The sequence below is a fragment of the Leuresthes tenuis genome, unplaced genomic scaffold (genome assembly GCF_036924035.1).
Source record: "Leuresthes tenuis unplaced genomic scaffold, fLeuTen1.0.hap1 SCAF_1, whole genome shotgun sequence".
Taxonomy (NCBI): Eukaryota; Metazoa; Chordata; class Actinopteri; order Atheriniformes; family Atherinopsidae; genus Leuresthes; species Leuresthes tenuis.
The window spans coordinates 2,440,939-2,464,158 of NW_027325355.1; the positions used below are offsets into that span (position 1 = coordinate 2,440,939).

Sequence of the window (23,220 nt, forward strand, 5' to 3'; positions counted from 1 at the left end):
GAGAAAGGCTGATGTGTAGCGGGCAAATCATCTTCTCTGATGTGATCATTCTCTGCAACTGAAACTGAGACTCTCAGATCACTTTGTGTCAGCCAACAAAGCAGGAGCAGCTGAAGATGACCAACTTCCTCATGTGTCACAGGGTGATCAGATGTTGCAACAAAAGACATGCAGGTTGTAGAGAGAAGAGAAAACACTTACAGCACCTGGTATTCCCAAGCAGTCTCCCATCCAAGTACTAAGCAGGCTCAACGCTGCTTGGCTTCCGAGATCAGACGAGGGCGGGTATGTTCAGGGTGGTGTGGCCGTAAGCAACAATGTGTCTGACAAAAGTGCATTATATTAGTACAGGAATCATACGGTTCCTCTATGTAACCAGATAATTGCTGAGAAAGGCTGATGTGTAGTGGGCACATCTTCTTCCTTGACGTGATTATTCTCTTCAGCTGAAACTGAGACTCTCAGATCACTTCGTGTCTTCCAACAAAGCAGCAGCAGCTGAAGATGACCAACTTCCTCATGTGTCACAGGGTGATCAGACGTTGCAACAAAAGACATGCAGGTTGTAGAGAGAAGAGAAAACGCTTACAGCACCTGGTATTCCCAAGCAGTCTCTCATCAAAGTACTAACCAGGCCCAACCCTCCTTGGCTTCTGAGATCAGACGAGGTCAGACATATTCAGGGTGGTTTGGCCGTAAGCAACAATCTCTGTGACAAATGTGCATTATATAGGCAATGGAATCATATGGTTCCTCTATGTAACAAGATAATTGCCAAAAAAAGGCTGATATATAGTGGGCACATCTTGTTCCCTGACGTGATAATTTTCTCCAGCTGAAAATGAGACTCTAAGATCACTTCGTGTCTGCCAACAAAGCAGCAGCAGCTGAAGATGACCAACTTCCTCATGTGTCACAGGGTGATCAGACGTTGCAACAAAAGACATGCAGGTGGTTGAGAGAAGAGAAAAAGCTTACAGCACCTGGTATTCCCAAGCGGTCTCCCATCCAAGTACTAACCAGGCCCAACCCTGCTTGGCTTCCAAGATCAGACGAGGTTGGGCATATTCAGGGTGGTGTGGCCGTAAGTAACAATGTCTGTGACAAATGTGCATTATATAGGTACTGGAATCATACGGTTCCTCTATGCAACCATATAATTGCCAAGAAAGGCTGATATGTAGTGGGCACATCTTGTTCCCTGACGTGATCATTTTCTCCAGCTGAAAATGAGACTCTAAGATCACTTCGTGTCTGCCAACAAAGCAGCAGAAAATGAAGATGACCAACTTCCTCATGTGTCACAGGGTGATCAGACGTTGCAACAAAAGACATGCAGGTGGTTGAGAGAAGAGAAAAAGCTTACATCACCTGATAATCCCAAGCGGTCTCCCATCCAAGTACTAACCAGGCCCAACCCTGCTTGGCTTCCGAGATCAGACGAGGTCAGGCATGTTCCGGGTGGTGTGGCCGTAAGCAGCAATGTCTCTGACAAATGTGCATTATATAGGTACTGGAATCATACGGTTCCTCTATGCAACCAGATAATTGCCGAGAAAAGCTGATGTGTAGCGGGTAAATCATCTTCTCTGATGTGATCATTCTCTGCAACTGAAACTGAGACTCTCAGATCACTTTGTGTCTGCCAACAAAGCAGCAGCAGCTGAAGATGACCAACTTCCTCATGTGTCACAGGGCGATCAGACGTTGCAACAAAAGACATGCAGGTGGTAGAGAGAAGAGAAAAAGCTTACAGCACCTGGTATTCCCAAGCGGTCTCTCATCAAAGTACTAACCAGGCCCAACCCTCCTTGGCTTCTGAGATCAAACGAGGTCAGACATATTCAGGGTGGTTTGGCCGTAAGCAACAATCTCTGTGACAAATGTGCATTATATAGGCAATGGAATCATATGGTTCCTCTATGTAACAAGATAATTGCCGAAAAAGGCTGATATATAGTGGGCACATCTTGTTCCCTGACGTGATAATTTTCTCCAGCTGAAAATGAGACTCTAAGATCACTTCGTGTCTGCCAACAAAGCAGCAGCAGCTGAAGATGACCAACTTCCTCATGTGTCACAGGGTGATCAGACGTTGCAACAAAAGACATGCAGGTGGTTGAGAGAAGAGAAAAAGCTTACAGCACCTGGTATTCCCAAGCGGTCTCCCATCCAAGTACTAACAAGGCCCAACCCTGCTTGGGTTCTGAGATCAGACGAGGTCGGGCATATTCAGGGTGGTGTGGCCGTAAGTAACAATGTCTGTGACAAATGTGCATTATATAGGTACTGGAATCATACGGTTCCTCTATGCAACCAGATAATTGCCGAGAAAGGCTGATGTGTAGCGGGCAAATCATCTTCTCTGATGTGATCATTCTCTGCAACTGAAACTGAGACTCTCAGATCACTTTGTGTCAGCCAACAAAGCAGGAGCAGCTGAAGATGACCAACTTCCTCATGTGTCACAGGGTGATCAGATGTTGCAACAAAAGACATGCAGGTTGTAGAGAGAAGAGAAAACACTTACAGCACCTGGTATTCCCAAGCAGTCTCCCATCCAAGTACTAAGCAGGCTCAACGCTGCTTGGCTTCCGAGATCAGACGAGGGCGGGTATGTTCAGGGTGGTGTGGCCGTAAGCAACAATGTGTCTGACAAAAGTGCATTATATTAGTACAGGAATCATACGGTTCCTCTATGTAACCAGATAATTGCTGAGAAAGGCTGATGTGTAGTGGGCACATCTTCTTCCCTGACGTGATTATTCTCTTCAGCTGAAACTGAGACTCTCAGATCACTTCGTGTCTTCCAACAAAGCAGCAGCAGCTGAAGATGACCAACTTCCTCATGTGTCACAGGGTGATCAGACGTTGCAACAAAAGACATGCAGGTTGTAGAGAGAAGAGAAAACGCTTACAGCACCTGGTATTCCCAAGCAGTCTCTCATCAAAGTACTAACCAGGCCCAACCCTCCTTGGCTTCTGAGATCAGACGAGGTCAGACATATTCAGGGTGGTTTGGCCGTAAGCAACAATCTCTGTGACAAATGTGCATTATATAGGCAATGGAATCATATGGTTCCTCTATGTAACAAGATAATTGCCAAAAAAAGGCTGATATATAGTGGGCACATCTTGTTCCCTGACGTGATAATTTTCTCCAGCTGAAAATGAGACTCTAAGATCACTTCGTGTCTGCCAACAAAGCAGCAGCAGCTGAAGATGACCAACTTCCTCATGTGTCACAGGGTGATCAGACGTTGCAACAAAAGACATGCAGGTGGTTGAGAGAAGAGAAAAAGCTTACAGCACCTGGTATTCCCAAGCGGTCTCCCATCCAAGTACTAACCAGGCCCAACCGTGCTTGGCTTCCAAGATCAGACGAGGTTGGGCATATTCAGGGTGGTGTGGCCGTAAGTAACAATGTCTGTGACAAATGTGCATTATATAGGTACTGGAATCATACGGTTCCTCTATGCAACCATATAATTGCCAAGAAAGGCTGATATGTAGTGGGCACATCTTGTTCCCTGACGTGATCATTTTCTCCAGCTGAAAATGAGACTCTAAGATCACTTCGTGTCTGCCAACAAAGCAGCAGAAAATGAAGATGACCAACTTCCTCATGTGTCACAGGGTGATCAGACGTTGCAACAAAAGACATGCAGGTGGTTGAGAGAAGAGAAAAAGCTTACATCACCTGATAATCCCAAGCGGTCTCCCATCCAAGTACTAACCAGGCCCAACCCTGCTTGGCTTCCGAGATCAGACGAGGTCAGGCATGTTCCGGGTGGTGTGGCCGTAAGCAGCAATGTCTCTGACAAATGTCCATTATATAGGTACTGGAATCATACGGTTCCTCTATGCAACCAGATAATTGCCGAGAAAAGCTGATGTGTAGCGGGTAAATCATCTTCTCTGATGTGATCATTCTCTGCAACTGAAACTGAGACTCTCAGATCACTTTGTGTCTGCCAACAAAGCAGCAGCAGCTGAAGATGACCAACTTCCTCATGTGTCACAGGGCGATCAGACGTTGCAACAAAAGACATGCAGGTGGTAGAGAGAAGAGAAAAAGCTTACAGCACCTGGTATTCCCAAGCGGTCTCTCATCAAAGTACTAACCAGGCCCAACCCTCCTTGGCTTCTGAGATCAAACGAGGTCAGACATATTCAGGGTGGTTTGGCCGTAAGCAACAATCTCTGTGACAAATGTGCATTATATAGGCAATGGAATCATATGGTTCCTCTATGTAACAAGATAATTGCCGAAAAAGGCTGATATATAGTGGGCACATCTTGTTCCCTGACGTGATAATTTTCTCCAGCTGAAAATGAGACTCTCAGATCACTTCGTGTCTGCCAACAAAGCGGCAGAAGCTGAAGATGACCAACTTCCTCATGTGTCACAGGGTGATCAGACATTGCAACAAAAGACATGCAGGTTGTAGAGAGAAGAGAAAAAGCTTACAGCACCTGGTATTCGCAAGCAGTCTCCCATTCAAGAACTAACCAGGCCCAACCCTGCTTGGCTTCCGAGATCAGACGAGGTCGAGCTTATTCAGGGTGGTGTGGCTGTAAGCAACAATATCTGGTACAAATGTGTATTATATAGGTACTGGAATCATACACTTCCTCTATGTAACCAGATAATTGCCGAGAAAGGCTGACTCTTAGTGGGCACATCTTCCTCCTTGATGTGATTATTCTCTGGAGCTGAAACTGAGACTCTCAGATCACTTCATGTCTGCCAACAAAGCAGCAGCAGCAGCTGAAGATGATCAACTTCCTCATGTGTCACAGGGTGATCAGACGTTGCAACAAAAGACATGCAGGTTGTAGAGAGAAGAGAAAAAGCTTACAGCAAATGGTATTTTCAAGCGGTCTCCCACCCAAGTACTAACCAGAACCAACCCTGCTTGGCTTCCGAGATCAGACGAGGTCAGGCATATTGAGGGTGGTGTGGCCGTAAGCAACAATGTCTGTGACAAATGTGCATTATATAAGTACAGGAATCATACGGTTCCTCTATGTAACCAGATAATTGCTGAGAAAGGCTGATGTGTAGTGGGCACATCATCTTCCCTGACGTGATTATTCTCTTCAGCTGAAACTGAGACTCTCAGATCACTTCGTGTCTTCCAACAAAGCAGCAGCAGCTGCTGAAGATGACCAACTTCCTCATGTGTCACAGGGTGATCAGACGTTGCAACAAAAGACATGCAGGTTGTAGAGAGAAGAGAAAACGCTTACAGCACCTGGTATTCCCAAGCAGTCTCCCATTGAAGTACTAACCAGGCCCAACCCTTCTTAGCTTCCGAGATCAGACGAGGTCGGGCATATTCAGGGTGGTGTGGCCGTAAGCAGCAATGTCTCTGACAAATGTGCATTATATAGGTACTGGAATCATACGGTTCCTCTATGCAACCAGATAATTGCCGAGAAAAGCTGATGTGTAGCGGGTAAATCATCTTCTCTGATGTGATCATTCTCTGCAACTGAAACTGAGACTCTCAGATCACTTTGTGTCTGCCAACAAAGCAGCAGCAGCTGAAGATGACCAACTTCCTCATGTGTCACAGGGCGATCAGACGTTGCAACAAAAGACATGCAGGTGGTAGAGAGAAGAGAAAAAGCTTACAGCACCTGGTATTCCCAAGCGGTCTCTCATCAAAGTACTAACCAGGCCCAACCCTCCTTGGCTTCTGAGATCAAACGAGGTCAGACATATTCAGGGTGGTTTGGCCGTAAGCAACAATCTCTGTGACAAATGTGCATTATATAGGCAATGGAATCATATGGTTCCTCTATGTAACAAGATAATTGCCGAAAAAGGCTGATATATAGTGGGCACCTCTTGTTCCCTGACGTGATAATTTTCTCCAGCTGAAAATGAGACTCTAAGATCACTTCGTGTCTGCCAACAAAGCAGCAGCAGCTGAAGATGACCAACTTCCTCATGTGTCACAGGGTGATCAGACGTTGCAACAAAAGACATGCAGGTGGTTGAGAGAAGAGAAAAAGCTTACAGCACCTGGTATTCCCAAGCGGTCTCCCATCCAAGTACTAACAAGGCCCAACCCTGCTTGGGTTCTGAGATCAGACGAGGTCGGGCATATTCAGGGTGGTGTGGCCGTAAGTAACAATGTCTGTGACAAATGTGCATTATATAGGTACTGGAATCATACGGTTCCTCTATGCAACCAGATAATTGCCGAGAAAGGCTGATGTGTAGCGGGCAAATCATCTTCTCTGATGTGATCATTCTCTGCAACTGAAACTGAGACTCTCAGATCACTTTGTGTCAGCCAACAAAGCAGGAGCAGCTGAAGATGACCAACTTCCTCATGTGTCACAGGGTGATCAGATGTTGCAACAAAAGACATGCAGGTTGTAGAGAGAAGAGAAAACACTTACAGCACCTGGTATTCCCAAGCAGTCTCCCATCCAAGTACTAAGCAGGCTCAACGCTGCTTGGCTTCCGAGATCAGACGAGGGCGGGTATGTTCAGGGTGGTGTGGCCGTAAGCAACAATGTGTCTGACAAAAGTGCATTATATTAGTACAGGAATCATACGGTTCCTCTATGTAACCAGATAATTGCTGAGAAAGGCTGATGTGTAGTGGGCACATCTTCTTCCCTGACGTGATTATTCTCTTCAGCTGAAACTGAGACTCTCAGATCACTTCGTGTCTTCCAACAAAGCAGCAGCAGCTGAAGATGACCAACTTCCTCATGTGTCACAGGGTGATCAGACGTTGCAACAAAAGACATGCAGGTTGTAGAGAGAAGAGAAAACGCTTACAGCACCTGGTATTCCCAAGCAGTCTCTCATCAAAGTACTAACCAGGCCCAACCCTCCTTGGCTTCTGAGATCAGACGAGGTCAGACATATTCAGGGTGGTTTGGCCGTAAGCAACAATCTCTGTGACAAATGTGCATTATATAGGCAATGGAATCATATGGTTCCTCTATGTAACAAGATAATTGCCAAAAAAAGGCTGATATATAGTGGGCACATCTTGTTCCCTGACGTGATAATTTTCTCCAGCTGAAAATGAGACTCTAAGATCACTTCGTGTCTGCCAACAAAGCAGCAGCAGCTGAAGATGACCAACTTCCTCATGTGTCACAGGGTGATCAGACGTTGCAACAAAAGACATGCAGGTGGTTGAGAGAAGAGAAAAAGCTTACAGCACCTGGTATTCCCAAGCGGTCTCCCATCCAAGTACTAACCAGGCCCAACCGTGCTTGGCTTCCAAGATCAGACGAGGTTGGGCATATTCAGGGTGGTGTGGCCGTAAGTAACAATGTCTGTGACAAATGTGCATTATATAGGTACTGGAATCATACGGTTCCTCTATGCAACCATATAATTGCCAAGAAAGGCTGATATGTAGTGGGCACATCTTGTTCCCTGACGTGATCATTTTCTCCAGCTGAAAATGAGACTCTAAGATCACTTCGTGTCTGCCAACAAAGCAGCAGAAAATGAAGATGACCAACTTCCTCATGTGTCACAGGGTGATCAGACGTTGCAACAAAAGACATGCAGGTGGTTGAGAGAAGAGAAAAAGCTTACATCACCTGATAATCCCAAGCGGTCTCCCATCCAAGTACTAACCAGGCCCAACCCTGCTTGGCTTCCGAGATCAGACGAGGTCAGGTATGTTCCGGGTGGTGTGGCCGTAAGCAGCAATGTCTCTGACAAATGTGCATTATATAGGTACTGGAATCATACGGTTCCTCTATGCAACCAGATAATTGCCGAGAAAAGCTGATGTGTAGCGGGTAAATCATCTTCTCTGATGTGATCATTCTCTGCAACTGAAACTGAGACTCTCAGATCACTTTGTGTCTGCCAACAAAGCAGCAGCAGCTGAAGATGACCAACTTCCTCATGTGTCACAGGGCGATCAGACGTTGCAACAAAAGACATGCAGGTGGTAGAGAGAAGAGAAAAAGCTTACAGCACCTGGTATTCCCAAGCGGTCTCTCATCAAAGTACTAACCAGGCCCAACCCTCCTTGGCTTCTGAGATCAAACGAGGTCAGACATATTCAGGGTGGTTTGGCCGTAAGCAACAATCTCTGTGACAAATGTGCATTATATAGGCAATGGAATCATATGGTTCCTCTATGTAACAAGATAATTGCCGAAAAAGGCTGATATATAGTGGGCACATCTTGTTCCCTGACGTGATAATTTTCTCCAGCTGAAAATGAGACTCTAAGATCACTTCGTGTCTGCCAACAAAGCAGCAGCAGCTGAAGATGACCAACTTCCTCATGTGTCACAGGGTGATCAGACGTTGCAACAAAAGACATGCAGGTGGTTGAGAGAAGAGAAAAAGCTTACAGCACCTGGTATTCCCAAGCGGTCTCCCATCCAAGTACTAACAAGGCCCAACCCTGCTTGGGTTCTGAGATCAGACGAGGTCGGGCATATTCAGGGTGGTGTGGCCGTAAGTAACAATGTCTGTGACAAATGTGCATTATATAGGTACTGGAATCATACGGTTCCTCTATGCAACCAGATAATTGCCGAGAAAGGCTGATGTGTAGCGGGCAAATCATCTTCTCTGATGTGATCATTCTCTGCAACTGAAACTGAGACTCTCAGATCACTTTGTGTCAGCCAACAAAGCAGGAGCAGCTGAAGATGACCAACTTCCTCATGTGTCACAGGGTGATCAGATGTTGCAACAAAAGACATGCAGGTTGTAGAGAGAAGAGAAAACACTTACAGCACCTGGTATTCCCAAGCAGTCTCCCATCCAAGTACTAAGCAGGCTCAACGCTGCTTGGCTTCCGAGATCAGACGAGGGCGGGTATGTTCAGGGTGGTGTGGCCGTAAGCAACAATGTGTCTGACAAAAGTGCATTATATTAGTACAGGAATCATACGGTTCCTCTATGTAACCAGATAATTGCTGAGAAAGGCTGATGTGTAGTGGGCACATCTTCTTCCCTGACGTGATTATTCTCTTCAGCTGAAACTGAGACTCTCAGATCACTTCGTGTCTTCCAACAAAGCAGCAGCAGCTGAAGATGACCAACTTCCTCATGTGTCACAGGGTGATCAGACGTTGCAACAAAAGACATGCAGGTTGTAGAGAGAAGAGAAAACGCTTACAGCACCTGGTATTCCCAAGCAGTCTCTCATCAAAGTACTAACCAGGCCCAACCCTCCTTGGCTTCTGAGATCAGACGAGGTCAGACATATTCAGGGTGGTTTGGCCGTAAGCAACAATCTCTGTGACAAATGTGCATTATATAGGCAATGGAATCATATGGTTCCTCTATGTAACAAGATAATTGCCAAAAAAAGGCTGATATATAGTGGGCACATCTTGTTCCCTGACGTGATAATTTTCTCCAGCTGAAAATGAGACTCTAAGATCACTTCGTGTCTGCTAACAAAGCAGCAGCAGCTGAAGATGACCAACTTCCTCATGTGTCACAGGGTGATCAGACGTTGCAACAAAAGACATGCAGGTGGTTGAGAGAAGAGAAAAAGCTTACAGCACCTGGTATTCCCAAGCGGTCTCCCATCCAAGTACTAACCAGGCCCAACCGTGCTTGGCTTCCAAGATCAGACGAGGTTGGGCATATTCAGGGTGGTGTGGCCGTAAGTAACAATGTCTGTGACAAATGTGCATTATATAGGTACTGGAATCATACGGTTCCTCTATGCAACCATATAATTGCCAAGAAAGGCTGATATGTAGTGGGCACATCTTGTTCCCTGACGTGATCATTTTCTCCAGCTGAAAATGAGACTCTAAGATCACTTCGTGTCTGCCAACAAAGCAGCAGAAAATGAAGATGACCAACTTCCTCATGTGTCACAGGGTGATCAGACGTTGCAACAAAAGACATGCAGGTGGTTGAGAGAAGAGAAAAAGCTTACATCACCTGATAATCCCAAGCGGTCTCCCATCCAAGTACTAACCAGGCCCAACCCTGCTTGGCTTCCGAGATCAGACGAGGTCAGGCATGTTCCGGGTGGTGTGGCCGTAAGCAGCAATGTCTCTGACAAATGTCCATTATATAGGTACTGGAATCATACGGTTCCTCTATGCAACCAGATAATTGCCGAGAAAAGCTGATGTGTAGCGGGTAAATCATCTTCTCTGATGTGATCATTCTCTGCAACTGAAACTGAGACTCTCAGATCACTTTGTGTCTGCCAACAAAGCAGCAGCAGCTGAAGATGACCAACTTCCTCATGTGTCACAGGGCGATCAGACGTTGCAACAAAAGACATGCAGGTGGTAGAGAGAAGAGAAAAAGCTTACAGCACCTGGTATTCCCAAGCGGTCTCTCATCAAAGTACTAACCAGGCCCAACCCTCCTTGGCTTCTGAGATCAAACGAGGTCAGACATATTCAGGGTGGTTTGGCCGTAAGCAACAATCTCTGTGACAAATGTGCATTATATAGGCAATGGAATCATATGGTTCCTCTATGTAACAAGATAATTGCCGAAAAAGGCTGATATATAGTGGGCACATCTTGTTCCCTGACGTGATAATTTTCTCCAGCTGAAAATGAGACTCTCAGATCACTTCGTGTCTGCCAACAAAGCGGCAGAAGCTGAAGATGACCAACTTCCTCATGTGTCACAGGGTGATCAGACATTGCAACAAAAGACATGCAGGTTGTAGAGAGAAGAGAAAAAGCTTACAGCACCTGGTATTCGCAAGCAGTCTCCCATTCAAGAACTAACCAGGCCCAACCCTGCTTGGCTTCCGAGATCAGACGAGGTCGAGCTTATTCAGGGTGGTGTGGCTGTAAGCAACAATATCTGGTACAAATGTGTATTATATAGGTACTGGAATCATACACTTCCTCTATGTAACCAGATAATTGCCGAGAAAGGCTGACTCTTAGTGGGCACATCTTCCTCCTTGATGTGATTATTCTCTGGAGCTGAAACTGAGACTCTCAGATCACTTCATGTCTGCCAACAAAGCAGCAGCAGCAGCTGAAGATGATCAACTTCCTCATGTGTCACAGGGTGATCAGACGTTGCAACAAAAGACATGCAGGTTGTAGAGAGAAGAGAAAAAGCTTACAGCAAATGGTATTTTCAAGCGGTCTCCCACCCAAGTACTAACCAGAACCAACCCTGCTTGGCTTCCGAGATCAGACGAGGTCAGGCATATTGAGGGTGGTGTGGCCGTAAGCAACAATGTCTGTGACAAATGTGCATTATATAAGTACAGGAATCATACGGTTCCTCTATGTAACCAGATAATTGCTGAGAAAGGCTGATGTGTAGTGGGCACATCATCTTCCCTGACGTGATTATTCTCTTCAGCTGAAACTGAGACTCTCAGATCACTTCGTGTCTTCCAACAAAGCAGCAGCAGCTGCTGAAGATGACCAACTTCCTCATGTGTCACAGGGTGATCAGACGTTGCAATAAAAGACATGCAGGTTGTAGAGAGAAGAGAAAACGCTTACAGCACCTGGTATTCCCAAGCAGTCTCCCATTGAAGTACTAACCAGGCCCAACCCTTCTTAGCTTCCGAGATCAGACGAGGTCGGGCATATTCAGGGTGGTGTGGCCGTAAGGAACAATTTCTGTGACAAATGTGCATTATATAAGTACTGGAATCATACACTTCCTCTATGTAACCAGATAATTTCCGAGAAAGGCTCACTTGTTATGGGCACATCTTCTTCCCTGATGTGATCATTCTCTGCAGCTGAAACTGAGACTCTCAGATCACTTCGTGTCTGCCAACAAAGCAGCAGCAGCTGAAGATGACCAACTTCCTCATGTGTCACAGGGTGATCAGACGTTGCAAAAAAAGACATGCAGGTGGTAGAGAGAAGAGAAAAAGCTTACAGCACCTGGTATTCCCAAGAGGTCTTCCATCCAAGTACTAACCAGGCCCAACCCTCCTTGGCTTCCAAGATCAGACGAGGTCGGGCATATTCAGGGTGGTGCGGCCGTAAGCAACAATAGCTGTGACAAATGTGCATTATATAGGTACTGGAATCATACACTTCTTCTATGTAACCAGATAATTGCAGAGAAAGGCTGACTTGTAGTGGGCACATCTTCTTCCCTGATGTGATTATTCTCTGCAGCTGAAACTGAGACTCTCAGATCACTTCGTGTCTAACAACAAAGAAGCAGCAGCTGCTGAAGATGACCAACTTCCTCATGTGTCACAGGATGATCAGACGTTGCAACAAAAGACATGCAGGTGGTAGAGAGAAGAGAAGAAGCTTACAGCACCTGGTATTCCCAAGTAGTCTCCCATCCAAGTACTAAGCAGGCTCAACCCTGCTTGGCTTCCGAGATCAGACGAGGTCGGGCATGTTCAGGGTGGTGTGGCCGTAAGCAACAATGTCTCTGACAAATGTGCATTATATAGGTACTGGAATCATACGGTTCCTCTATGCAACCAGATAATTGCCGAGAAAGGCTGATAAGTAGTGGGCACATCTTCTTCCCTGACGTGATTATTCTCTCGAGCTGAAACTGAGACTCTCAGATCACTTTGTGTCTGCCAACAAAGCAGCAGAAGCTGAAGATGACCAACTTCCTCATGTGTCACAGGGTGATCAGACATTGCAACAAAAGACATGCAGGTGGTAGAGAGAAGAGAAAAAGCTTACAACACCTGGTATTCCGAAGAGGTCTTCCATCCAAGTACAAACCAGGCCCAACCCTGCTTGGCTTCCGAGATCAGACGAGGTCGGGCATGTTCAGGGTTGTGTGGCCGTAAGCAACAATGTCTCTGACAAATGTGCATTATATAGGTACTGGAATCATACGGTTCCTCTATGCACCCAGATAATTGCAGAGAAAGGCTGATGTGTAGCGGGCATATCATCTTCTCTGATGTGATCATTCTCTGCAACTGAAACTGAGACTCTCAGATCACTTCGTGTCAGCCAACAAAACAGCAGCAGCTGAAGATGACCAACTTCCTCATGTGTCACAGGGTGATCAGACATTGCAACAAAAGACATGCAGGTGGTAGAGAGAAGAGAAAAAGCTTACAGCACCTGGTATTCCCAAGAGGTCTTCCATCCAAGTACTAACCACGCCCAACCCTCCTTGGCTTCCAAGATCAGACGAGGTCGGGCATATTCAGGGTGGTGCGGCCGTAAGCAACAATAGCTGTGACAAATGTGCATTATATAGGTACTGGAATCATACACTTCTTCAATGTAACCAGATAATTGCAGAGAAAGGCTGACTTGTAGTGGGCACATCTTCTTCCCTGATGTGATTATTCTCTGCAGCTGAAACTGAGACTCTCAGATCACTTCGTGTCTGCCAACAAAGAAGCAGCAGCAGCTGAAGATGACCAACTTCCTCATGTGTCACAGGGTGATCAGACGTTGCAACAAAAGACATGCAGGTGGTAGAGAGAAGAGAAAAAGCTTACAGCACCTGGTATTCCCAAGCGGTCTCCCATCCAAGTACTAACCAGGCCCAACCGTGCTTGGCTTCCAAGATCAGACGAGGTTGGGCATATTCAGGGTGGTGTGGCCGTAAGTAACAATGTCTGTGACAAATGTGCATTATATAGGTACTGGAATCATACGGTTCCTCTATGCAACCAGATAATTGCCGAGAAAGGCTGATGTGTAGCGGGCATATCATCTTCTCTGATGTGATCATTCTCTGCAACTGAAACTGAGGCTCTCAGATCACTTCGTGTCAGCCAACAAAACAGCAGCAGCTGAAGATGACCAACTTCCTCATGTGTCACAGGGTGATCAGACGTTGCAACAAAAGACATGCAGGTGGTAGAGAGAAGAGAAAAAGCTTACAGCACCTGGTATTCCGAAGTGGTCTCCCATCCAAGTACTAACCAGGCCCAACCCTGCTTTTCTTCCAAGATCAGACGAGGTCAGGTATATTCAGGGTGGTGCGGCCGTAAGCAACAATATCGGTGACAAATGTGCATTATATAGGTACTGGAATCATACACTTCCTCTGTGTAACCAGATAATTGCCGAAAAAGGCTGACTTGTAGTTGGTTCATCTTCCTCCTTGATGTGATTATTCTCTTCAGCTGAAACTGAGACTCTCAGATCACCTCGTGTCTATCAACAAAGCAGCAGCAGCTGAAGATGACCAACTTCTTCACGTGTCACAGGGTGATCAGACGTTGCAACAAAAGACATGCAGGTGGTAGAGAGAAGAGAAAAAGCTTACAGCACCTGGTATTCCCAAGCTGTCTCCCATCCAAGTACTAACCAGGTACAACCTTCTTGGTGTCCGAGATCAGACGAGGTCGGGCTTATTCAGGGTGGTGTGGCCGTAAGCAACAATGTCTCTGACAAATGTGCATTATATAGGTACTGGAATCATACGGTTCCTCTATGCAACCAGATAATGGCCGAGAAAGGCTGATGTGTAGCGGGCAAATCATCTTCTCTGATGTGATCATTCTCTGCAACTGAAACTGAGACTCTCAGATCACTTTGTGTCAGCCAACAAAGCAGCAGCAGCTGAAGATGACCAACTTCCTCATGTGTCACAGGGTGATCAGACGTTGCAACAAAAGACATGCAGGTTGTAGAGAGAAGAGAAAATGCTTACAGCACCTGGTATTCCCAAGCAGTCTCCCATCCAAGTACTAAGCAGGTTCAACCCTGCTTGGCTTCCAAGATCAGACGAGGTCGGGTATGTTCAGGGTGGTGTGGCCGTAAGCAACAATGGGTCTGACAAAAGTGCATTATATAAGTACAGGAATCATACGGTTCCTCTATGTAACCAGATAATTGCTGAGAAAGGCTGATGTGTAGTCGGCACATCTTCTTCCCTGACGTGATTATTCTCTTCAGTTGAAACTGAGACTCTCAGATCACTTCGTGTCTTCCAACAAAGCAGCAGCAGCTGAAGATGGCCAACTTCCTCATGTGTCACAGGGTGATCAGACGTTGCAACAAAAGACATGCAGGTTGTAGAGAGAAGAGAAAACGCTTACAGCACCTGGTATTCCCAAGCAGTCTCCCATTAAAGTACTAACCAGGCCCAACCCTCCTTGGCTTCCGAGATCAGACGAGGTCGGGCTTATTCAGGGTGGTGTGGCCGTAAGGAACAATTTCTGTGACAAATGTGCATTATATAGGTACTGGAATCATACAATTCCTCTATGTAACCAGATAATTGCAGAGAAAGGCTGACTTGTTATGGGCACATCTTCTTCCCTGATGTGATTATTCTCTGCAGCTGAAACTGAGACTCTCAGATCACTTCGTGTCTGCCAACAAAGCAGCAGCAGCTGAAGATGACCAACTTCCTCATGTGTCACAGGGTGATCAGACGTTGCAACAAAAGACATGCAGGTGGTCGAGAGAAGACAAAAAGCTTACAGCTCCTGGTATTCCCAAGCGGTCTCCCATTTAAGTACTAACCAGGCCCAACCCTCCTTGGCTACCGAGATCAGACGAGGTCGGGCATGTTCAGGGTGGTGTGGCCGTAAGCAACAATGTCTGTGACAAATGTGCATTATATAGGTACTGGATTCATACGGTTCCTCTATGTAACCAGATAATTGCCGAGAAAGGCTGACTTGTAGTGGGCAAATCTTCTTCCCTCATGTGATCATTCTCTGCAGCTGAAACTGAGACTCTCAGATCACTTCGTGTCTGCCAACAAAGCAGCAGCAGCTGAAGATGACCACCTTCCTCATGTGTCACAGGGTGATCAGACGTTGCAACAAAAGACATGCAGGTGGTCGAGAGAAGAGAAAAAGCTTACAGCACCTGGTGTTCCCAAGCAGTCTACCATCCAAGTACTAACCACGCCCAACCCTCCTTGGCTTCCGAGATCAGACGAGGTCGGGTATGTTCAGGGTGGTGTGGCCGTAAGCAACAATGTCTCTGACAAATGTGCATTATATAGGTACTGGAATCATACGGTTCCTCTATGCAACCAGATCATTTCCGAGAAAGGCTGATGTGTAGTGGGCACATCTTCTTCCCTGACGTGATTATTCTCTGCAGCTGAAACTGAGACTCTCAGATCACTTTGTGTCTGCCAACACAGCAGCAGCAGCTGAAGATGACCAACTTCCTCATGTGTCACAGGGTGATCAGACGTTGCAACAAAAGACATGCAGGTGGTAGAGAGAAGAGAAAAAGCTTACAGCACCTGGTATTCCCAGACAGTCTACCATCCAAGTACTAACCAGGCCCAAACCTGCTTGGCTTCCGAGATCAGACGTGGTCGGGCATATTCAGGGTGGTGTGGCCGTAAGCAACCATAACTGTGAAAAATGTGCATTATATAGGTACTGGAATCATACAGTTCCTCTATGTAACCAGATAATTGCCGAGAAAAGCTGATAAGTAGTGGGCACATCTTCTTCCCTGACGTGATTATTCTCTCGAGCTGAAACTGAGACTCTCAGATCACTTTGTGTCTGCCAACAAAGCAGCAGAAGCTGAAGATGACCAACTTCCTCATGTGTCACAGGGTGATCAGACGTTGCAACAAAAGACATGCAGGTGGTACAGAGAAGAGAAAAAGCTTACAGCACCTCGTATTCCCAAGAGGTCTTCCATCCAAGTACAAACCAGGCCCAACTGTGCTTGGCTTCCGAGATCAGACTAGGTCGGGCATGTTCAGGGTTGTGTGGCCGTAAGCAACAATGTCTCTGACAAATGTGCATTATATAGGTACTGGAATCATACGGTTCCTCTATGCAACCAGATAATTGCCGAGAAAGGCTGATGTGTAGCGGGCATATCATCTTCTCTGATGTGATCATTCTCTGCAACTGAAACTGAGGCTCTCAGATCACTTCGTGTCAGCCAACAAAACAGCAGCAGCTGAAGATGACCAACTTCCTCATGTGTCACAGGGTGATCAGACGTTGCAACAAAAGACATGCAGGTGGTAGAGAGAAGAGAAAAAGCTTACAGCACCTGGTATTCCGAAGTGGTCTCCCATCCAAGTACTAACCAGGCCCAACCCTGCTTTTCTTCCAAGATCAGACGAGGTCAGGTATATTCAGGGTGGTGCGGCCGTAAGCAACAATATCGGTGACAAATGTGCATTATATAGGTACTGGAATCATACACTTCCTCTGTGTAACCAGATAATTGCCGAAAAAGGCTGACTTGTAGTTGGTTCATCTTCCTCCTTGATGTGATTATTCTCTTCAGCTGAAACTGAGACTCTCAGATCACCTCGTGTCTATCAACAAAGCAGCAGCAGCTGAAGATGACCAACTTCTTCACGTGTCACAGGGTGATCAGACGTTGCAACAAAAGACATGCAGGTGGTAGAGAGAAGAGAAAAAGCTTACAGCACCTGGTATTCCCAAGCTGTCTCCCATCCAAGTACTAACCAGGTACAACCTTCTTGGTGTCCGAGATCAGACGAGGTCGGGCTTATTCAGGGTGGTGTGGCCGTAAGCAACAATGTCTCTGACAAATGTGCATTATATAGGTACTGGAATCATACGGTTCCTCTATGCAACCAGATAATGGCCGAGAAAGGCTGATGTGTAGCGGGCAAATCATCTTCTCTGATGTGATCATTCTCTGCAACTGAAACTGAGACTCTCAGATCACTTTGTGTCAGCCAACAAAGCAGCAGCAGCTGCTGAAGATGACCAACTTCCTCATGTGTCACAGGGTGATCAGACGTTGCAACAAAAGACATGCAGGTGGTCGAAAGAAGAGAAAAAGCTTACAGCACCTGGTATTCCCAAGAGGTCTTCCATCCAAGTACTAACCAGGCCCAACCGTGCTTGGCTTCCGAGATCAGACGAGGTCGGGCATGTTCAACGTGGTGTGGCCGTAAGCAACAATGTCACTGACAAATGTGCATCATATAGGTACTGGAATCATACGGTTCCTCTATGCAACTAGATAATTGCAGAGAAAGGCTGATGTGTAACGGGCATATCATCTTCTCTGATGTGATCATTCTCTGCAGCTGAAACTGAGACTCTCAGATCACTTCGTGTCTGCCAACAAAGCAGCAGCTGAAGATGACCACCTTCCTCATGTGTCACAGGGTGATCAGACGTTGCAACAAAAGGTGGTAGAGAGAAGAGAAAAAGCTTAAAGCACCTGGTATTCCCAGGCAGTCTACCATCCAAGTACTAGTAGTAGTAAAAATAAAAAGGATGGAAAACATTCAAGAAAAGTGCAAATGAAGCAAGGTTTTTTGGTATAACTATCATGTATTATTCATTTGAACTTTTTTAGAACTTTGAACATTTACAAAACATAAGTAAGATCTCAATCTCAGCTCGGCTGCTGACTACTTGGTCCTGGGGCCTGCTGCTGTCTAGCTCTGGTTCATTCCCGTTTAGGAGATAGCTGATGATTAATGTCATCCTCTTCTAAAAGTCACTGTCAGACTCTGAATTTGATCTTCATATTCTGAAACCTCTTTCTTGACCAAAATCAATTTCAAGGCCTTGTGTGCGATGAATCTTTTGGTTGTTGCGGAGAATCGGTTGTATTAGTAGTTATCACTGGGAAAGCTATATTTATTGCCCCCCCCCCCCCCCAAAAAAAAGAGGAGGGGAAAAAAGAGGGAAAATGAAAAATGTGCAGGAATATGATTACAGGTGCAAGTGCTTGAATGTCGGTTTGACACATGCACACGTGTATAATTACAACAAACAGTTTGAAAGTAGTGTTTCTTTTACAGATCACCAAGAAGCTGGCTGGCGCTATTGGGGACAGTGCTGCATGGATGATAAACATCGGCAACGAGTTTGGCCAGGTTCTGAACTCTGTTCTGACAACGGGTGAAGGTGCAGGGTTGGAAGAGTTGTGCCATGGCATCGTCACTCGATACAAGAATGCGGGCCAAGCTGAACCTGAGGTCATCTATGTTGACCGGGACTGCTGCAGCCAGTCAGGTGGGTAAAAATGATAAAATTCTTTATCAAATATACGTTTGAAAAACTGTGTGCCACACACACACACACTGTTACCACTCCACTTGTGGGAGGAGTGGTACTGGCAATTGGGCAGCGGCTGACTTTGTTTTTCACAGGTGTGTCTTCAGTGGTCAAACTCTTCCACCCATGGAGGTCTGCAGTGCGCTTGGACAGCTTCCATTTCATGCGACGTTTTAACTGCGGCGTTAAGTTTACGTTAAGTGTCTGTCTGTCTGTCTGTCTGTTCGCAGATGATTGCTCGTCTGTTACTGTGTGATTATTGTTACAATGTTAATAAAGTTTGATAATTTTACTTGAACCAAGAACAGCCTTCACATTTTTATTTAATTTCCCTTTGCAAAACAGGACGACAGTGAGTGTGAGTGACATCCATTTAATGCAATTGTCAAAAGTGAAGCCAGAATTACTTGGAGAATTATTTTACATTTATTAACAAAACCCAACACTCTTTGTCTCAACCAAAGATTTTTTAAAAATACTTTCTTTGCTCAATTTGGAATTTGTTTCATTCACTTGTGTTGCACAAATAGTGATACAGATAGATAGCTAGTCTCTCAAATAATTGAGTGTACCAAAAAAAGAGGGGAAAAATGATGGGAGACTTATTTACATTTACAGTTATACACATGTTGTGTGCTGCCCCCTACAGTAGGCTTTAGTAAAGTCCAAAGCACTGTGGTATGTTGGGGTGTTGCCACAATACAGGTTCGAATCCCACAAGAAACATGAAAATTAAACAGATGATAAACCTTGCAATAAGTGCAGAGGTGTGTGTAAACAATGTTGAGAAGATAAGAGAATAGAGAAAAGTGGATAAAGTGTACGTTTTTTCTCCTTTTCTTTTTCTCTCTCCCCCCCCCTCCTTCCTCTTTTTTTCCTTTTCCCCCCTTTCGGGCAGTCCCTTTTGCCCCTTTTTTGGCCGAAAGGTTAGCACTCTGGACTTTGAATCCTGTGATCCGAGTTCAAATCTCGGTGGAACCTACAGGTGTGCTGTCATGTTTGTGTTCTGGAAAGAAAATGAGTGGATGAGGTTAGTCAGTTGTCAAGTCACACCAGAGTGTGTGATTGACCAATTCCAAAGAGAGGGCTTAAATTGTTTAATGTTGAAAAAGTGAAACATTCAGCTGAGAGGGTCTGTGCTATTTGCCTTCTCACCTCCGGGTGTCACTAATTGAATCTATTTGATTTCTTCTTCCATATTAATTTGCAATGCATATATTTTTCCATGCTCTCCGTTTGGAATTTGGACACAGAAGCCAAAGGAGAAGGAAACAGGAAAAACAATCCCATGGTAACAATCAGCGACAAGGAGAACTACTCAAAAGCCTACATAATTAACCCGGTGCCCAACCATGGGCCAACCAATCATCCAATCAAGGAGCGGCAATTTCTGCCGGCCGGGATCTGAGCGCCAACTCCATGCGGTGCGCACAAGTTGGTACTGATTTAGGAAAAAGAGGATTGTACAATTTTACTCCTTGGTATGGATACTCTTTCAAAAAAGTCCAAAAAATAAAATATGTGGTTGACAAAACTGTGTGACTCAGTCCTTCAACACAAAAGGCAGGCAAAGGAAAATCAGCTGTCCTCTCTATCTAATCATAGGAGGATGGCCTGACTACGATCAGGGACCTGAGCAGCAAAGAATAGATAGACATGATAAATAGTTATATATATATATACATATATATATGTACATACTAGTCTCCAATACTACTATGATAAAAAGAGATCCAATGTACAGGTCTAAGTTGTACAGGAATGTGTTGTAGAAATTTGTTCTATATTTTTGTTGTAAATCCACAACAGGTTTCATCATCTGCTAATCCTGAAGGAGACACTAGTTGTAAAGGAATTTATTAATACATAAAAATGCTTATATTATAAGACTGAAACATCCTTGAACAGCAGATCACTGTAAAGACATACATATAATATTGTGATTATGTCAGTGGGTCAACAATTTTGTAAAGGCAACTTTACATAAAAAAATTTAAAATCTTGTAAAAATATAACAATGTAAACATAAAAACAGCAACCTCAAAACAAAACATAGCATGTTACCTGGATGGAAAACCATGCGTCTCTACAGCCTGAAGGAAGAAATCTTGGGCTGTTGATGACTTGTTGTTATTGGTAGCATGTCGGTACATGATCTTTGTGAGCATTTGGAAAACATAAAAACCACAGAAACACATTAAACATTAACTACAATAATATAAGAATAATAAATGAATGAAATATTGTTCCATGTGTAATGTTAGACTTAAAGCTATACTTACCTTTCTGGCATGTAGCACGGCACTTATTAAAAATTTAAACATGAAAAACTCCCCCTCCCTCCAAAGTCTCACCCTCTTCCCCCTGCCTGACCTGTGACGCTCCCTTCCTCCCTGACGTGTGAGGTGAGAAAGTGATGGTGCGTTCCATCTCCCCCGGATGTCGGAGCGGAGAATGTTGTCAAGTTATCAGCGGTCCAGTTACCACGTCCATCAAGGCTATTCTTGTGCTTGCCGTGTCCGAATATAAACAACTTGTGATCTACAACGGCCTGCGTTGTAGTTCGCGTGTAATTTCAACACCTGGTGGCTTGCTTTTCCATTTTAGTGCGCCATAAGCTTATTAGGAGCATTTTAAGCTTACAAAAGAAAAGTATAGCTTTAAATAAATTAAGTTGAATATTATATCACACACTATAATCTCCATGGGGACACTGACCTTTCTTGAAGAGACATCTATTCCAAACATTACCACACCATATCTGTTCAATAAAAATGTATCAATTGTTTAACGCAGCTACATCGTGGTCCATTACACCAGATTCCAGAACTCTGCAGAATGTATGCCATAGACCATTTTTTAAATCAATATATAAATATATAATGTCCATGTGATGTCCTTTGCTGTCAGCTTACCTGATCAACTTGTGGTTGATATCTATATGTACGAGTGACAGAGGAGCTGCGACATTGTAGGTCCTTCTCACAACACATCCGAGGCTTGTCATTCTCTGTAGTATTCCTACCCTATCAACCCGGTGCATCGAATCCCACACTCTGTCCACTGAACTCTGTGGCCTAAAGCCCTAAGACGACCTTTTACCATTCTGTGACCTGTAGGAAAAGAAGTGAAAACCACTTTTATTTAAGATATATTGATTGATAATCATGTAAACAAACAATTTAGGCATTTAACTTTTTCTCAGGTATACATGCTATGATGACCGTTGCTATGATAATGTCCAGGACTCTCCACTAAGGCACAGAAAATTTAAAAAATAATATTGATAGCCTTTAGGCTATAAAAATAGCAGTCATTAAAGTAGCCGGCCCTCAGCTAGACTTAGTTGTGGAGCCTATATGGCCGGCAATTTCAAATGTTACTTTTATGGCACAAATCTTTTTATAATGCTATGGACAAGTGCATGATATAATTCAAATAAAAACTTTCTGTAAAAAGCACCAACCCAAATTCTGGGAGTCTTGCTTGATGGCAGAGACCAAGCTGTCAAGTTCATCATCTGTCATTTTACTGTAGCCTTCCCTTTTTGAGAGGCCCCACTGTCGCATTCTGCGTTTCAGTGTTCTCACTGATACACCAGCAGTGTGGAAATACAGGGGGCAGAGAGGTCAATTTCAATCAAATGCTGGACGTGGTCTTTGGAAAAAAACATATGCTGGCTTGTTCACAGATACGAGACTTGTGTTCTTTTCACTGATTTTTACTGTGGTCTTCATCGTCGGCTTTCACCACAAGTACACCGTAGAACTGATAAAACACAAATGATGTACAAATATTACATTACACATGCCTCAACTAAAAGAAAATATATTATTTACAAACACAAACTTACATACCACTTTGGCCTGCAAGTGGACAAACCGGTAAACTTAAAACCGCTTATGGTCTTCGTTGATTGCTTTCTTTATTGGATCCATATCAATGATACCAGTTTACCGGACCGCTTTTTTAAACCGGAAGTGACATCACCGTCACCTTAAACTAAACTTATCAAGTTTTAACTTTTAACTTTTACCTAACACCAAATGTTATTAACTATATCCTTTAAACATTGCTAAATATTAAATATATACATCAAAACACTTAAAACAAACGTGTTATACGGACATTCTCTATGGCCATAAAATCATAGCTGCATCTAGTGGCGAAACATAAATATAACTGCCGTTACATTGCCTGTTTGACAGTTTAAAGCGGCTGCACGTGCACTTTTTCTATCTGGCCTCAGTACATTTCTGAAATGTATTCATTTGTGTTTGGAAAACATTGGAAACTTTATTTCTGAGTC

The 23,220-nt window shown here is 44.6% G+C and overlaps 5 non-coding genes and 39 pseudogenes across 5 annotated transcripts; all 44 read right to left on the reverse strand.

The window, feature by feature from the left end:
* Positions 1-194: 194 nt before the first annotated feature.
* LOC140294574 (5S ribosomal RNA) lies at positions 195-313 on the reverse strand (annotated as a pseudogene).
* A 269-nt stretch (positions 314-582) lies between these two features.
* On the reverse strand, positions 583-701 carry LOC140290707 (5S ribosomal RNA; annotated as a pseudogene).
* A 270-nt stretch (positions 702-971) lies between these two features.
* LOC140293383 (5S ribosomal RNA) lies at positions 972-1,090 on the reverse strand. Its single transcript, XR_011912666.1, has one exon. It is a non-coding gene; the product is annotated as a 5S ribosomal RNA (ribosomal RNA).
* A 269-nt stretch (positions 1,091-1,359) lies between these two features.
* On the reverse strand, positions 1,360-1,478 carry LOC140288747 (5S ribosomal RNA; annotated as a pseudogene).
* A 269-nt stretch (positions 1,479-1,747) lies between these two features.
* LOC140273565 (5S ribosomal RNA) lies at positions 1,748-1,866 on the reverse strand (annotated as a pseudogene).
* A 269-nt stretch (positions 1,867-2,135) lies between these two features.
* LOC140274133 (5S ribosomal RNA) lies at positions 2,136-2,254 on the reverse strand (annotated as a pseudogene).
* A 269-nt stretch (positions 2,255-2,523) lies between these two features.
* LOC140294575 (5S ribosomal RNA) lies at positions 2,524-2,642 on the reverse strand (annotated as a pseudogene).
* Positions 2,643-2,911: 269 nt separating this feature from the next.
* LOC140290708 (5S ribosomal RNA) lies at positions 2,912-3,030 on the reverse strand (annotated as a pseudogene).
* Positions 3,031-3,300: 270 nt separating this feature from the next.
* LOC140298831 (5S ribosomal RNA) lies at positions 3,301-3,419 on the reverse strand. The gene has a single exon (XR_011914435.1). It is a non-coding gene; the product is annotated as a 5S ribosomal RNA (ribosomal RNA).
* Positions 3,420-3,688: 269 nt separating this feature from the next.
* On the reverse strand, positions 3,689-3,807 carry LOC140288748 (5S ribosomal RNA; annotated as a pseudogene).
* Positions 3,808-4,076: 269 nt separating this feature from the next.
* Positions 4,077-4,195, reverse strand: LOC140273570 (5S ribosomal RNA; annotated as a pseudogene).
* A 269-nt stretch (positions 4,196-4,464) lies between these two features.
* LOC140277060 (5S ribosomal RNA) lies at positions 4,465-4,583 on the reverse strand (annotated as a pseudogene).
* Positions 4,584-4,855: 272 nt separating this feature from the next.
* LOC140295410 (5S ribosomal RNA) lies at positions 4,856-4,974 on the reverse strand (annotated as a pseudogene).
* A 272-nt stretch (positions 4,975-5,246) lies between these two features.
* Positions 5,247-5,365, reverse strand: LOC140299226 (5S ribosomal RNA; annotated as a pseudogene).
* A 269-nt stretch (positions 5,366-5,634) lies between these two features.
* Positions 5,635-5,753, reverse strand: LOC140273576 (5S ribosomal RNA; annotated as a pseudogene).
* A 269-nt stretch (positions 5,754-6,022) lies between these two features.
* On the reverse strand, positions 6,023-6,141 carry LOC140274144 (5S ribosomal RNA; annotated as a pseudogene).
* Positions 6,142-6,410: 269 nt separating this feature from the next.
* On the reverse strand, positions 6,411-6,529 carry LOC140294578 (5S ribosomal RNA; annotated as a pseudogene).
* Positions 6,530-6,798: 269 nt separating this feature from the next.
* LOC140290709 (5S ribosomal RNA) lies at positions 6,799-6,917 on the reverse strand (annotated as a pseudogene).
* A 270-nt stretch (positions 6,918-7,187) lies between these two features.
* Positions 7,188-7,306, reverse strand: LOC140298832 (5S ribosomal RNA). Its single transcript, XR_011914436.1, has one exon. It is a non-coding gene; the product is annotated as a 5S ribosomal RNA (ribosomal RNA).
* A 269-nt stretch (positions 7,307-7,575) lies between these two features.
* On the reverse strand, positions 7,576-7,694 carry LOC140278478 (5S ribosomal RNA; annotated as a pseudogene).
* A 269-nt stretch (positions 7,695-7,963) lies between these two features.
* LOC140273581 (5S ribosomal RNA) lies at positions 7,964-8,082 on the reverse strand (annotated as a pseudogene).
* Positions 8,083-8,351: 269 nt separating this feature from the next.
* On the reverse strand, positions 8,352-8,470 carry LOC140274155 (5S ribosomal RNA; annotated as a pseudogene).
* A 269-nt stretch (positions 8,471-8,739) lies between these two features.
* Positions 8,740-8,858, reverse strand: LOC140294579 (5S ribosomal RNA; annotated as a pseudogene).
* A 269-nt stretch (positions 8,859-9,127) lies between these two features.
* LOC140290710 (5S ribosomal RNA) lies at positions 9,128-9,246 on the reverse strand (annotated as a pseudogene).
* A 270-nt stretch (positions 9,247-9,516) lies between these two features.
* On the reverse strand, positions 9,517-9,635 carry LOC140298833 (5S ribosomal RNA). The gene has a single exon (XR_011914437.1). It is a non-coding gene; the product is annotated as a 5S ribosomal RNA (ribosomal RNA).
* Positions 9,636-9,904: 269 nt separating this feature from the next.
* Positions 9,905-10,023, reverse strand: LOC140288749 (5S ribosomal RNA; annotated as a pseudogene).
* A 269-nt stretch (positions 10,024-10,292) lies between these two features.
* On the reverse strand, positions 10,293-10,411 carry LOC140273590 (5S ribosomal RNA; annotated as a pseudogene).
* A 269-nt stretch (positions 10,412-10,680) lies between these two features.
* Positions 10,681-10,799, reverse strand: LOC140277066 (5S ribosomal RNA; annotated as a pseudogene).
* Positions 10,800-11,071: 272 nt separating this feature from the next.
* LOC140295412 (5S ribosomal RNA) lies at positions 11,072-11,190 on the reverse strand (annotated as a pseudogene).
* A 272-nt stretch (positions 11,191-11,462) lies between these two features.
* Positions 11,463-11,581, reverse strand: LOC140307857 (5S ribosomal RNA; annotated as a pseudogene).
* A 269-nt stretch (positions 11,582-11,850) lies between these two features.
* On the reverse strand, positions 11,851-11,969 carry LOC140311608 (5S ribosomal RNA; annotated as a pseudogene).
* Positions 11,970-12,241: 272 nt separating this feature from the next.
* LOC140301189 (5S ribosomal RNA) lies at positions 12,242-12,360 on the reverse strand (annotated as a pseudogene).
* A 269-nt stretch (positions 12,361-12,629) lies between these two features.
* LOC140276042 (5S ribosomal RNA) lies at positions 12,630-12,748 on the reverse strand (annotated as a pseudogene).
* Positions 12,749-13,017: 269 nt separating this feature from the next.
* On the reverse strand, positions 13,018-13,136 carry LOC140289456 (5S ribosomal RNA; annotated as a pseudogene).
* Positions 13,137-13,408: 272 nt separating this feature from the next.
* Positions 13,409-13,527, reverse strand: LOC140298835 (5S ribosomal RNA). The gene has a single exon (XR_011914438.1). It is a non-coding gene; the product is annotated as a 5S ribosomal RNA (ribosomal RNA).
* A 269-nt stretch (positions 13,528-13,796) lies between these two features.
* On the reverse strand, positions 13,797-13,915 carry LOC140300357 (5S ribosomal RNA; annotated as a pseudogene).
* A 656-nt stretch (positions 13,916-14,571) lies between these two features.
* LOC140279891 (5S ribosomal RNA) lies at positions 14,572-14,690 on the reverse strand (annotated as a pseudogene).
* A 269-nt stretch (positions 14,691-14,959) lies between these two features.
* Positions 14,960-15,078, reverse strand: LOC140288494 (5S ribosomal RNA; annotated as a pseudogene).
* Positions 15,079-15,347: 269 nt separating this feature from the next.
* LOC140305940 (5S ribosomal RNA) lies at positions 15,348-15,466 on the reverse strand (annotated as a pseudogene).
* A 269-nt stretch (positions 15,467-15,735) lies between these two features.
* Positions 15,736-15,854, reverse strand: LOC140270082 (5S ribosomal RNA; annotated as a pseudogene).
* A 269-nt stretch (positions 15,855-16,123) lies between these two features.
* LOC140302104 (5S ribosomal RNA) lies at positions 16,124-16,242 on the reverse strand (annotated as a pseudogene).
* A 269-nt stretch (positions 16,243-16,511) lies between these two features.
* Positions 16,512-16,630, reverse strand: LOC140296480 (5S ribosomal RNA; annotated as a pseudogene).
* Positions 16,631-16,899: 269 nt separating this feature from the next.
* LOC140300359 (5S ribosomal RNA) lies at positions 16,900-17,018 on the reverse strand (annotated as a pseudogene).
* A 659-nt stretch (positions 17,019-17,677) lies between these two features.
* Positions 17,678-17,796, reverse strand: LOC140299602 (5S ribosomal RNA; annotated as a pseudogene).
* Positions 17,797-23,220: the final 5,424 nt, after the last annotated feature.